Below are 14,263 nucleotides of genomic sequence, written 5' to 3'. Positions count from 1 at the left end.
ATTGTAATTCTGGAATAGTACAGATAATTTACTTAAGGATAATACTTTGGACAGGTTTCCAAAGTAAGTATGATTTAGTATTTTTGGTCTATGGTTCTCAAAATATCGAGATAAAACACTATCATATCTTTAGATTCCCCTTATGGGAAGATGCTGGGCATATCTTTCAATACAGATTGGCCTGATTCAGTTCAAGACTGGAAATGGAGCTGTGGTTGCAGTGTCATTGTGCATAGATAGATGTGAAGCATACATAGATATGAATTACATATGAATACATTGCACCTATTGGTGTATATTCAGTTGCACGCTTGGTGGCTTGGTTCAATTGTGCATCATTGCCATTCAGTGCAAGTGATGTGTGGCATAATCAATGCACTACACAAGCACAATATGATCCCAGCCATTTCAGCCTCCCAGAAAGCAAAAGGAGTCTTTCTAAACTATGTACTACAACCTACTACCAGAAAATGAATCATATGACCCACCGGAGGACAATGAATCACAATAATGTTGACTATGGTGTCTTTGTTGTTCTTAAGTGCCTTCAAGTTTCTGAGTCATTGAGATTTATGGAGTTTTCCTGGCAAGAGTTGTTCACAAGGGATTGCTTTTGCCTTGCTCTGAGGCTGAGAGAGTGTAACTTGTTTGCAGTGGCCCAGTGGTCAAGCAGGGATTTGAACCAGAGTTTCCAGAGTCATGTGCCAGTGCTCAAACAACTAAACCCAACTGTCCTCCTTCAGGCAAAAAACCCAACATTTTATAGGATCACATTATTGGTTTTTTTTTATCATGTCAGAAGTGTGCAAGTCGCTTCTGGTATGAGCGAATTGGCTGTCTACAGAGATGTTGCCCAGGGGATGCCTGGATGTGATAGCTGGGAGGCTTCTCTCATGTGCCCTTCAAGCTGAGCTGACAGATGGGAGCTCACCCTGTCTCGCGGATTCGTACTAGCAACCTTCATGTCAGCAATCCAACCTTCAGGTCAGCAGTTCAGCCAGAACAAGGGTTTAAATCATTGTGCCACCACTGCAGTGGCTGCATCCTACCGAGTCCTGGGATTTGCAATTTCAGGAAGTCATCAGAATGCTCAGCCAGAGTGCAAAAGTGCCTTCCTAAACTACAAATCCCAGGTTTTTACAGACTGTTGCTTTTGCTGTGTGCTTTCAAGTTGTTTCTGAGCTACTTCAACCCTAAGGCAAACATAGCATAGAGTTTTCTTGTTCAGAAGCAGTTTGCCTTTGCCTTCACTTGAGGCTGAGAGAGTGTGAACTGCCCAAGGTCTTGGCCAATCAGGGATTTGAACCCTGGTCTCCAAAGGTGTAGTCCACGTTTCCTTGCCATTATAGTAGTGTCAGACTGTATGTCTTGGTATCTAGTGGGGTTTGGTTCCAGGACTCCCCATAGATACCAAAATGTGTTGATGTGCAAGTCCCATTATATACAACGGTGTGGTAAAATGGTGTCCCTTATATAAAATGATTATACAAAATCAAACTTTCCTTTTTGTAATTTTTTTTCAACATTTGCAAGCCATGGGTGGTTGAATCCATGGATGCAGAATCCATGGAAACCATCTGTTTTCTGAAAAAGACCTATTTGCCTTGGAGTGTTTTTCGTGTTGTTCTACATGTATGCGTGGAGTCAAAAAGTCCACTTCCATAGGACTGTGGGAGGTATTAGCCACACTGGCTGCATATCTGTTGGCTTTTTAATCGGACCATTTTGGTTGCTGTTTATTGTAATGCTCGAGATTTACGGCAGTGACGACACATCGTTTCCAGAGTGGGGTGTTACAATCCCGCCAACCATTTCCAGATGCCCAGAAGCATGCCTTTTTTGGAGGGAGGTGCTCGTTTTGTTTTCTTGGTGGTGGCTGGTTTAGCATTAAGGAATTACCTCAACACAATGCAGCCTGCTTGCCAAAGGCACGGGCCCATTTCGTCCGACTGGCCACGGAGAGAGGAAAACAATTGGCTGCCGTTCAATGGCATCAGTACACAATTTATTTACTGGAGTTTTGCTCCACGTTCGAGAACATTTCCTGGTTAAGTGAATATTGTCTAGAGATCGGCAGGAGGGAAAAGCCTCGCTGGGTGGAAAGGAAGCACAACAGGGAAGAGATAGCAGTCCACACACTCAAGAAAAGTGGAGCAAATATGTTGTTTTATGATTTCTTTGCATGAAGTGTGCATGGATAAATGTGCCTTCAAGTTGCCTGTTAACTTATGACAACTTAAGGAATATCATAGGGTTTTCTAATGCAAGGAATCCTTAGAGCAGTCGTTCTCAAACTATGGGTTTCAGATGTTTTGGCCTACAACTCCCAGAAATCCCAACACCTGGTAAAATGGTTGGGATTTCTTGGAGTTGTAGGCCAAAACATCTGGGACCCACAGGTTGAGAATCACTGCCTTAGAGGCACCCTGAGAGTCTGGAAGATCAGGGCTCAGATCTCTGTTCACCTTCCATGTGATGCTGCATCAGAAATAGACCAGAGCAAACCTTCATTGAGCATCTCTTTTCAGAAAACCATGGTTCTTCTAAGTTGGAAATGTTGAAAATGGAGAGGTGAGCTTGTTTTCTGCTGGTCCAGAAGAGAGGGGTGCAAATTAAAAAAACTGAGATTTTGGGTGAACATTAGGAAGAACGTCTTGGAGTGAAGAACTATTTGACAATGGAATGAACTATTCAAAATAAAGTGAACCCTTGGTTTGAGTGGTTTCAAATCAGAGATTGGATGACCAAGGATGTTTCAATTGTGTACTCCTGTAGTAATAGAAAGGTTGGATTAAATCAGTGGATCATTTGGGGGTGAAGGCTTCAGGTACTCTCTAGAACAGTGATTCTCAACCTGTGGGTCCTCAGATGTTTTGGCCTTCAACTCCTAGAAATCCCAATAGCTGATAAACTGGCTGGTATTTCTGGGAATTGTAGGCCAAAACACCTGGGGACCCACAGGTTGAGAACCACTGGATTAGATGATCCAACTCTACATAGAATCATAGCATCAGAGCGCCCTTTCAACAGCCATATAACCCAAGATATCAAGGTAGATCATTTGCTACAATATCTGCTTTGAACTGGGTTATCTGAGTCCACACTGCCATATAATCCAGTTTAATGTGGATTTTATATAACTGTGTGGAAGGGGCCTTAGAATTGGGAGAGTACACAAGAAACATCTCTATTCCATCCATCTGTCATGTAAGAATCCACAACAAAAGCAATCCTGCCCATCCAACCTTTCTTCAATGACCTCCAGAGAGTAGACTCCTCCACGGCTATATATTCTACTCTTCAACAGCAGTAAATAAGGTCTTCTTAACATTTATGTGAAATCTTGCTAGTCATTTGATTCTACTGATTCATATTCTAGTCTTTGGAGTGGCTGAAAAAAGTTTATTCCACCTTCTATGTGACATCCCTTCAGATATTTGGGGTGGGGAGGCACCCGAGGACGCGGCAACTCGGTGCAGCGAATTCGCGCACCATTTTGCAGACAAAGTCACTCACATCCGTCATGACTTGGACGCTAGCTTGGATGCAATGCCATGTAAGTTAACTGAGGCACCTGTCTGTCCTATCTTGTGGGATTCGTTTCAGCTTGTTCACCTGGATGACGTGGACAAGATCCTTGGAGCTGTGAGTGCGACCACTTGTGCCAAGGATCCTTGCCCTTCTTGGCTTATAAAATCGGCCAGAGGAGGATTGGGAGATTGGTTTGCGAGTATAATTAATGCCTCTCTGGTTCAAGGCAAATTCCCATCTGCCCTAAAACAGGCTATAGTGAGGCCAATTTTGAAGAAAGCCTCCCTTGATTCGACCATCCTAAATAACTACAGACCAATCTCAAATCTTCCTTTTTTGGGCAAGGTCCTGAAACCGCTGGGAGAGGTCATCCGGAGTTTTGGAGTACGGTGCCATCTCTACGCGGATGACACCCAACTCTACTACTCTTTTCCACCGAACTCCAAGGAAGCCCCTCGGATACTGGACCAGTGCTTGGCGGCTGTGATGGGCTGGATGAGGGCGAACAAGCTGAAACTTAATCCTGATAAGACAGAGGTCCTCCAGGTCAGTCGCATGTCTGATCGGGGTATTGGGTGGCAACCTGTGCTTGACGGGGTCGCACTCCCCCTGAAGGTGCAGGTCCGCAGCTTGGGGGTCTTCCTGGACTCATCTCTGACACTTGAGGCTCAGGTGTCGGCGGTGGCCGGGAGGGCCTTTGCACAACTTAAACTTGTGCGCCAGCTGCGACCATACCTCGTGAAGTCTGATCTGGCTACGGTGGTCCATGCCTTAGTTACCTCTAGATTAGATTATTGCAACGCACTCTACGTGGGGCTGCCTTTTAAGACGGCCCGGAAACTCCAACTAGTTCAGCGGGCGGCAGCCAGGTTCCTAACAGGAGCGAATTACAGCGAGCGGTCTACACCCCTGTTCAAGGAGCTCCACTGGCTGCCGTTCACCTTCCGTACCCAATTCAAGGTGCAGGTGCTGACCTACAAAGCCCTGAACGGTTTGGGATCCACTTACCTTTCTGACCGCATCTCCCCCTACGAACCTGCACGATCTCTTCATTCATCGGGGGAGGCCCTCCTCTCGATTCTGCCTCCGTCACAAGTGCGGTTGGTGGGGACGAGGGAGAGGGCCTTCTCCGTGGTGGCCCCCCAGCTCTGGAACGCGCTCCCCAGGGAAATTAGGCAAGCTGCCACCTTGGAAGTGTTCAGGAAGAGCCTGAAAACCTGGCTCTTCAAACAGGCCTTTGAAGAAGTTCCGCCCACTGTATACAGGTACTAGTGGGTTCTTCTGACCAGTTGTACCTCTTGGTTAACTCCCTGACATAGCCTCAGTGTTCACCCCAGTCTAAGGCTCTTCCCATGACCTTGTAGCACCTTAACTTCCTTCTTGTTTACAAGTTCCACTCAGTGCACTTTGCCCAGCTCATTTTATGTTTTTACTGCTATGTTTCTCAAGTGTTTTATAATGATTGTGATTTTTAATGCCTTTTAAATTTATTTGTGTGTTTTTGTATTCGATATTATTGTATGTTGGTTTTATATCTGTAAGCCGCCCCGAGTCCCTCTGGGGAGATGGTGGCGGGGTACAAAAATAAAATAATAATAATAATAATAATAATAATTATTATTATTATTATTATTATATTTAAAGTGGACTGTCAATCTTTCATTCTCCTTGCTCAACAAACCCAACTCCTTAAGATGTTTCTTACAAGCTTGGATTTCCATACCTTTGACCCTTTTACATAACCTTTCTTTGAGTCCAGTTCTATAATGCTATAATGGTAGGACATATAGTCACCTGCACACTCATGGCAGCCCAATTGGGAATCTGGCTGGGGCATCCCCTCCTTGAGAGAAATCGGTCTGTCTCACAGAGAGCTTCCTCTCCATGTTCTCTCATTCAGCACTCAAAATGAGACCCAATGGGTCCACCAAGAAAGACTGAATGCTTTCCAAGGCCAGGTTCAGTGGTGTCAGCATAACCTTTGTCCTCTGCTGAATTGATCCCATGAAGGACTTTGCACTCTTCCTGTTAGAAGTAAAAGAGAGTCTCCTGTGGCTGGTATTGTCAGAGGGTCATTCAGGAAATATACACAATGTCAGGACATTTTAACACTGACCTCACCGCTTTATGACTCTGCAAGCTTCCTCCACCGGAAACAAAGTCCTCTGAGATGGAAACCTTAGGCACACATGTTGCCAGAAGGTCTGGGAGCACTTTTTTTAAAACCTTGCAGAGCTTGAGCTGTGAAGGATCTGGCCACGTTTGTGCACCACAAAATGGTGGTCGATGCAATGCACTTTGTTGCATTCCAGACAACAACCAATAAAAAGCATGGAAGGCAAAGTGAGGGAATTATATAGTTCTTCAGTTATAACAGTGTGGTTGGTTGTGTAGTGGTTTGAGTGTTGGGTTCTTGGAGACCAGGGTTCAAAGTGCTGCTTAGCCAAGGAAATTCACCCAAAGTCAATGCAAATTCTCAGTCTTAGAGAAAGGCAATGGTAAATTCCTGAACAAATCATGCCAAGAAAACACCATGATAGGTCCACCATAGAAATGACTTGAAGGCACATAAGAATAATTGTAATTGGACTGAAACTCCCAGTATCCCTCTCCATTGGCTACGTGGGATTGAGCTGTTGGGACTTGCAGCCAAACAACACCTGGAAGTCCTTGGGTTTTTCAACTTTGAGGTGAACAACAACACATTCTATCAATTTGTCTGCACGATCCTTTGGAAAGCTAGAAAAGGCCTGTCAATATTGCAAATTCCGTAAATTATTGCATAACCTATTGGAAAATAACTGCACCCAGTCTCTGGGCACATAAACTTTTGGCAAATGTGACTCTCCATGAATATGTGGAGACCACCCTTTGAAAACCACTAGTCAAGAGAAGCACGACCTTGTTAGAAATCAACTCTTCGACCAAGTGATATTCACAACAATTGATGTAATGGCACACAAGGTAACTCAGCTATTAAACTGAAGAACCATGTCTTTAAAATGCCAACGATAAAGACATGCCACTACAAAAATATATTTGGTTAGCAGAGGATGGTTTTTCTTTGCAGCTGTAATTGCCCAAAAGATATACACTCTCTTGAAACCTCTTAGTTTAAAATATGCACTCAGAGATAAAAAAAAAGTCTTTTTGGAAAAATAACATATCTTATTTACTCATAAACATCTTGTATTAATTCACCATACAGACACATTTCTTATTGAAGTTTGGTTACAGATAGGATGTAGCGTCTGTGTTGAATACACAGGGTATCATTCTTAATCAATAGTCCATAGTCTTTAAGTATAGTTAAAGATGTCTAGATGTTCTAGATGTCAACATTCATCTAAATATTGAGTTTGATCAAAATCTGTTCACAAATGTGCATCCCAGAATAAAAAAATTCAGAAAATGAATTTGGAGTGAAAACATTTATAGAGACACACAGCGGATACATCTACACTGTAAAACAATGCAGTATGACACCACTTTAAGTGTAATGGCTCAATGCTATGGAATCCTGAGAATTGTAGTTTTACAAAGTCTAGACTTAGGCCAAATAACAATAACGGGAAAAATTCAATATATTTTGCTAAAACAAATTCCTACCTCCAACACAAAAACATACAAGAAAAACATGCCAAGTTAGGCTTGGCATAAAGAGAACAGAAATAGCACAGAATGTGCTAATAAGAACATGCAAAATAGAACAGAATATGCAAAATCAAATAGAAGATGCAGAATAGATCACAATATGCAAATATAACAAAATATGCAAAATGCGTGCAAAGGGGGAGGGATAATCTTTTCCCATCTCACATCTAATTTTCTGCCTCCGTTTGGAAACTACCACTCCAAAAATCCCCAGTCCAGTGGCCTTGCTGACTGGAGGATACTGGGAATTTCAATCCCATTGTTAATCCTAAATAGAGTACAATAATCAAATCAATAGAAATGTTAGAAATCGAGATGCGTGCTCCGTTGAGTCAATTAGTCTCCTCTTGTTAGCAATTGGATTTAGCTCCCTTCCAAAACAAAAAAACAGAAAAAACTGGAAGGCCATTTGCTGGCTTGCCAGGAAAACCAAGAGAACAGAGTAAGGGGAGCAGGATCGGGGTTTTCCCTCCCCTCTCATTCAGATGTGTGTGATCTAATAATTTGGGATGTCTCCATCTGGGAAAGGTTTTCTGTTCCTACCCAACTGCTTGAGGTCCTTGATGTGTTATAACTATGAACAGAGCATTACCTCACTGGTTCATTGCAGATGGCTGCAGTTTTAAAACACATTAAGTTGCTTTCTAGCGCTCCCATGGCTGGCTCTTGCAGCCCTTTCCTCAAACTCCTTGGAGGGTCACAATCCAAGGTCGCCTCCCGCCCCTCTCCAATGTTTTGTCTGATCCATAAACTAATTTATGGGGATCTTCCAGGCATCTCATAGGTCTTGCTCCTCATTTTCAGCGAACACAGGACGGATATAGAGCGAAGCCCAAAGTCACAGGACAGATTTATAGTTTGTTGCCTTGTTGAGTGGGTGAATGGCTAGAGTAATTGAAAATCAAAAACTCCCAATAAGTTCTGCAAGACCGAGAGAGCATCTCCATTGTAGAATTAGTTAAGTTTGACAACACTTTAACTGCCATGACTCAATGCTATTGAATCATGAGCATTATAGTTTGTTGAGGCACCAGCACTCTTTGGCAGAGAAGAATAAGGATCCTGTAAAACTACAACTCCCAGGGTTGCACTACATTGAGCCATGGAAATGCAGGGCATTAATTCAACCCACTCTAAGTGAAGTGAAATCCTTCTTCATATCTACAAAATGCTCTTAAATATAGAAAGGGGTTGTTTCAGGATCCTCACCCCCATAAAATGTGAGCAGAGCAAAAGCTGTTCTCTGTCACAGGTGGGAGATGGAAATTACTGGGAAACTCAGCTGTGTCAGTCCTGTTGAATTGAAGAAGCAACATTCAAACGAGCATTGATGGTTGGTGGCTACTAGCTCATAGACATGCTCAGTGTAGGCACTTCTTAAAGGGAAGCTTTAATGTTCTAATAGTTATTATTTTAACATTTTTATCCTATAGGACTTTATCATACTAACGTGCTAGTCCACTACAATTGTGTTAATGGAGATCGTGGATATATATCAAGATGAGCACCTTCAACAAAGATACTTCATTTGACGACAGATCCCAAAGAATTAAAAAGGCATTTGGAGTATGCTAATACGAAAGGTCACAGGTTCAAATCCGGGGAGCGGAGTGAGCGCCCGCTCTTAGCTCCAGCTTCTGCCAACCTAGCAGTTTGAAAACATGCAAATGTGAGTAGATCAATAGGTACCGCTCCGGCGGGAAGGTAATGTGCTCCATGCAGTCATGTCAGCCACATGACCTTGGAGGTGTCTAAGGACAACACCGGCTCTTCAGCTTAGAAATTGAGATGAGCACCAACCCCCAGAGTCGGACACGACTGGACTTAATGTCAGGGGAAACCTTTACCTTTACCTTAATCCAAGATCAATAGTTCAGTCCCATATATGTATGTCTCCTCAAAGGTAATCCCCATACAGTGAAATGGCACTTGTGGCTACTGACCATCAAATCAACTTTGACTTAAGGCAACCCTATGAATGAGACCTCCTACCATCCGCTGTCTCAGGGTGGCCATGACTTCTATGTTTGAATCCATCCATCTGGAGTTTGTTCTTCCTCTTTTCCTACTGCCCTTCACCTTACTAAGCATGATTGTCTTTCCCAATGAATTATGCCTTCTCATAAAGAAAGCTGGATGAAAGAAAATCAACTCATTTGACATGTGGTGCTGGAGGAGATTCCTCAAAGTTACCATGTCCTCAACAGGTGAGCTCTTTCAAACACAGGATGGCCATAGCTTCTTTGAATCTGTCCACCTGGAATACAATCTTCCTCTTTTCCTCCTTACCAAGCCTCATTCTCTTTCCATGTGAGTCATGTTTTTTCATATCTCTAATCTCAGTTTTGTCATGCTTTCTAGGGAGAGTTCAGGCTTGATTTGCTCTCTGTGTTTTTAGTAGTCCACAGTAGTCTTAGAACTCTTCTTCTCTGGCACCACATTTTGAATGACTTTTCTTCTTATCAGCTTTTTTCAGTTTGACTTTCACAACTATACATAGAAATCCAAAATACAATAGCATGGGCCACCCTAACTTTAGTGTTCAGTAACTATGGAATCACAGATTTGGAAGAGATCCCAAGGGCCAGCCAGTCCAACCCCATTCTGCCAGGCAGGAACACACAACCCAAGCACTTCTGACAGATGGCTATCCAGCCTATGCTTAAAAACATTCAAAGGAGAGGACTCCACCGGGCTCCAAAATGGCACCATATTCCAATGTCAAACAGCTCTTACTGTCAGGAAATTCTTCCTAATGTTTAGGTGGAATCTCTTTTTCTTATTGTTTGAATCCATTGCCCCCTTTCCTAGTTTCTGCAGCAGCAGAAAATAAGCCTACCCCCATGTTCAATAAGATATATTTTGACACTTCAGCACCTTGTCTAGTTCCTTCTTAAGGGTCCCTCCAAGTCCTAGTCCTCTTCTGATTTCTTTTTTTAAGATATACTCTTTATTATAATTTTACAATTGTTTAAAACCAGCAAGTTAAAAGAAAGAAAGAAAAAAGAAAAAAAAGAAGAAAAGAAAAAGAACTAAAAAGAAAAGAAAAGGTATAGATATTGGATAAAAAGAATATGATTAGAAATGAGAGACAGAGAGGGAAGATGTGCACGAAAGTACTCAGTAGATAAAGATAGAAAGTGTTTAACAAAGAAAAAGAGAAACAGATCTGGTTTCCTTTTGCGTTGACTTCCTGGGACTGTTCCATAGGGTTTCTCTCCTTTTCCTTCATCCATTTTTGCTTCATAGCTTTTTCTTCTCCTGACTTCTTCCCATGTTCCTGAGTCCTTGGGCCTCGTCTTTGTCTGCTTTACTATTTATTTAATTTCTAATTCTCTAATTATTTACACTCTATTGTATTCCAATATCTCTTATCTTATGTTTTATTTATTTACAAAATTAGATTTTGGGTTTATATCAATGTTTTGTAATTTTTCCTTTTTAAATATTCTGATATTTCACTCCAATCTGTTTCTTTCATTGGTGTACCTCTACTTTTAGATAATAGAAAGGAAAGCCTGTCCATGTTTCTTATATCCTGCACTTTGTTCAACCATGTCTCTTCATCCGGAATCTCTTTTTTCTTCCATGAGCTAGCATAACATATTCTTGCCGCTGTGGTTAGGAGAAAGATTTCTTAATGGCAGTCTACATCCCAATGAATATCAAAACTATGGTAAGGAAGACCTTGATCTATTTTAGTGTCATCATTGTCTACAGTTCTTTTGCGATGGTTGCAGTTTTGACTTTTGTGTATTTGGTTATTTATGGATTTGATTACAAATATTCTCTCTAGGATTCTCTAGCTCAGGAATGGGCAAACTTCGGCCCTCCAGGTGTTTTGGACTTCAACTCCCACAATTCTAAGCAGCCTACTGGCTGTTAGGAATTGTGGGAGCTGAAGTCCAAAACACCTGGAGGGTTAAAGTTTGCCATGCCTGCTCTGGCTCCTCTAGGGTGACTTTATGGTCAATTCATGCCCATCAATGGAATCTTTTGTAGAATCTCTAAAACCCCCAGTGTGCTCCTATAGTCAACATCTTCCAATCATACTGGAAGAACTAGAGATTTCTAGAGAGAGCACCTAGGTCCTCCAATGCATTTCTGGGTTTGGCTTCCTGTGAATATTGACTACAGAGTCATGGTGGAGGACTTAGATATTCTTAAGTTAAAAAATAGTGAAGTTTTTCACTTTCACAAGGGTCCTGTACCTCTAATCCAAGAAAAACATGATCTTTTGTCTAGAAATCTCTAGGTCCTCTAGCATGAAAAGAGGAAGTTGAGTCTATAGACTCAAACTGGAAAACCCAACGATTCCTAGGTCACCTTTAATGCATGAACAAAATTTGAAAAAAATTCTGTTCCTGGTTTGAAAGTGTTATTTCCTGTTTAATCGTGTGGTACATTTTTTAAAAAGTTGTTGTTTTACTCAAAAAAACTTCATTTTTATGACTGCCACAAACTATGTTCAATTGGTTGAGACTCTATGAGATATTCATTAAAAACTATTGCAAATGTACTGCAGGATATCCCTTCCCGCAAAAATAAAGTTTTGAAAGTTTAATAAACTTTCCCCATGTTTTTATGATAGAACCAATTAGGAAATGACATTTATAACTCAGGAACAAAAATCATATTACATAGTGTTATCAAATCCACAAAGGTCAAGATCACAAATATGGAGGGTCAACTGTATATTCAACGGGTTAAAAGAAAGTAAATAAATAATGTTACATAGAAGAAAAAAGCCCAGCTTTTTGGAGGCCGGTTGTCAGGCTGCAAACCCCAGATTAGTCAGCATGGCTGGCGGGTGGATGGAGCAACCGGAGACCATCTCACCAAGTCTGCCGCCTCTTTATAAATAGTTTTCCTCGGAGGGGGAGGCAGGATGTATGTCAGGGCCACTTTGATAGAGTGTTTCTTTCCTGATTAAAGAGAAATAAGAGTCCTTCTCCTCCCCGCCTTCACCTCCCGGTGAGATTGCTTTGAAACCAGGGCCTCCGTACTTTTATTTTTGGACCTTGGCAGCCAAAGTCTTGGGAGAAAGGTTCATCCGGAGAAAGCACTTTTCCTTTTCACAGAAGTCGAGGCTTGGGTGTGGGAGTTGGCACAGGGACACAAAACTCCCAGGGGAGAATGCACAACCATTTTCCAAAACCTAAAATTCCCGTACCGGTGGGTGGGGAGAGTTCACACATGCAGCAACCTTTTCTGGGCATTTAATGGCTTGTCCATAGGGTTGTCAGATCTCAGACTAGGTCTAGAGTCACCCTTTTCTCAGTTGAGAGGAAGGAATCTCAGGGTGAGCGCACTACCTTGGAAAGTATTGTGTACAGTCAACCTTCTGTTTTAGGGACAGAGAACCAGTGGACATTGAGCACAGAGTCATGCTACATGACCTAGAAATGACTGCTGCTTCATATGTTTTGGTTCATAGACCCTGAACCAAAGTCTATTAACCAGCAGACATTATCCACAGAATCAAGTTGAAGGACTTAGACATTTCTAGATAAGTTCTCAGTGGGGGGTGGATGGTTTATGAAATCATTGCTACTCTGCTTTTCTGAAGACTCAGCCATAGTGGCATTTCAACTCTCCACTGTAGCTTGCTGGTTTCATAGGCATAAAGGGATGTTTTGCAAACCCTTTTCTGTTTTTCTCCTCTCCCCAAAGCTGTGGGGAAGGGGTGGAAGCAGCAAAAAGCTTGCAAACTGCCTCATGAAGCATATGCACTAGCAGGCTTCAGGGCAGCAGCAAGCCCAAGAATAATGAAAGCTGCCAATGCCAAATCCAGGAATGTAGAGGGCTGAATGCGTTTACTTTCCTCATTTGTTCAGCTTGATGTTTAGGGGTGCAAATACATGGGGGGGGGGGGCACATTGAAAATTATTAATCCTTAGAATTTAAAGGTAAAGGTAAAGGTTTTCCCCTGATGTTAAGTCCAGTCGTGACCGATTCTGGGGGTTGGTGCTCATCTCCATTTCTAAGCCGAAGAACCGGCGTTGTCCGTAGACACCTCCAAGGTCATGTGGCCAGCATGACTGCATGGAGCGCCGTTACCTTCCCACCAGAGTGGTACCTATTGATCTACTCACATTGGCATGTTTTCGAACTGCTAGGTTGGCAGGAATCCTTAGAATTACGGTATTCTATTTGCCTTGGCTGCCTTCTATTAGTCGCTTTGCCAACTCATTTTCATTGCATGCCTAAACATTTTCCCCCACATACCTATGTGAAGTTTTAACTTGACTGTAGTGCTAGAAACTTGGAATCTGAAGGAAAATTGCATGGAAGGGGCAGAATTCCAATGGGAAACTTTGTCCCCACTAAAGCTTCTGTCTTTGTTGGGGCTTTTCCTTTGAGCACTGATTATGCTGCAACTATGATTGATGCTCAAGAGATCATGTTTGGGAATGTGCCTTCAGGTGGTCAAAGAATATGGAGGAGAGCCACCAGAGATGATTATGACACTGAAGGTGCACATGTGCAAAATATATGGTTCTTTAAATAACTGGGATCCAAACTTTTAAATCATTAAAAACCAATCAACAGCATTATGAATTGCATTTGGAAAAGCCATTTGTGTATCTAATTTTAAACAAATATGTCAAATATTTTCCTGTTGTTCAATCTCAGTTAATAAGCTTGGAGTGCATTTGAACAAAACTGTCATGTCTGAATAGTCTACAAGCGCAGCCTCATGTTTGGTACATTGCAACAATCTATTCCTAAACAGAAGCAGCTTTGTCCTGGTTGTGTTGTAGATATTTTCCCTTATTTTCCCTCTTTTAACATTCCCCAAACACAAAACTGAATGGGAACCAGCACCATGGTATATTGTGCAGTGTTCTTAAACTGGCTGGCAACAAGGGTTTATTTTAAGCACACCAATGACCACAACCAGAAACATTTTTAGTAGATAAAAGGCCTGTTTGTTTTTATATTGTTGGCTCTGAATTATTCCCAAAGGAAGATTTTTCCCCTTTGGGAACTAACCAAAAAGAAGAAGAAAAAAAGAGAAATTTGCCACCCCCCTCTGTTTGATTTTGACAAGCGTCTTCCTGGTTTGGGATCGCCT

At 42.0% G+C, this 14,263-nt stretch overlaps 1 long non-coding RNA gene across 1 annotated transcript in view; it reads right to left on the bottom strand.

The window, feature by feature from the left end:
• The window catches only part of LOC134298543 (uncharacterized), a 243,715-nt gene that overhangs the window by 39,576 nt on the left and 189,876 nt on the right, over positions 1–14,263 (bottom strand). The window lies entirely within an intron of this gene.

This window comes from Anolis carolinensis, chromosome 4 (genome assembly GCF_035594765.1).
Source record: "Anolis carolinensis isolate JA03-04 chromosome 4, rAnoCar3.1.pri, whole genome shotgun sequence".
Lineage (NCBI taxonomy): Eukaryota > Metazoa > Chordata > Lepidosauria > Squamata > Dactyloidae > Anolis > Anolis carolinensis.
Note: the sequence above shows the minus strand (reverse complement) of the source record. Positions and strands in the feature narration are given on the sequence as shown.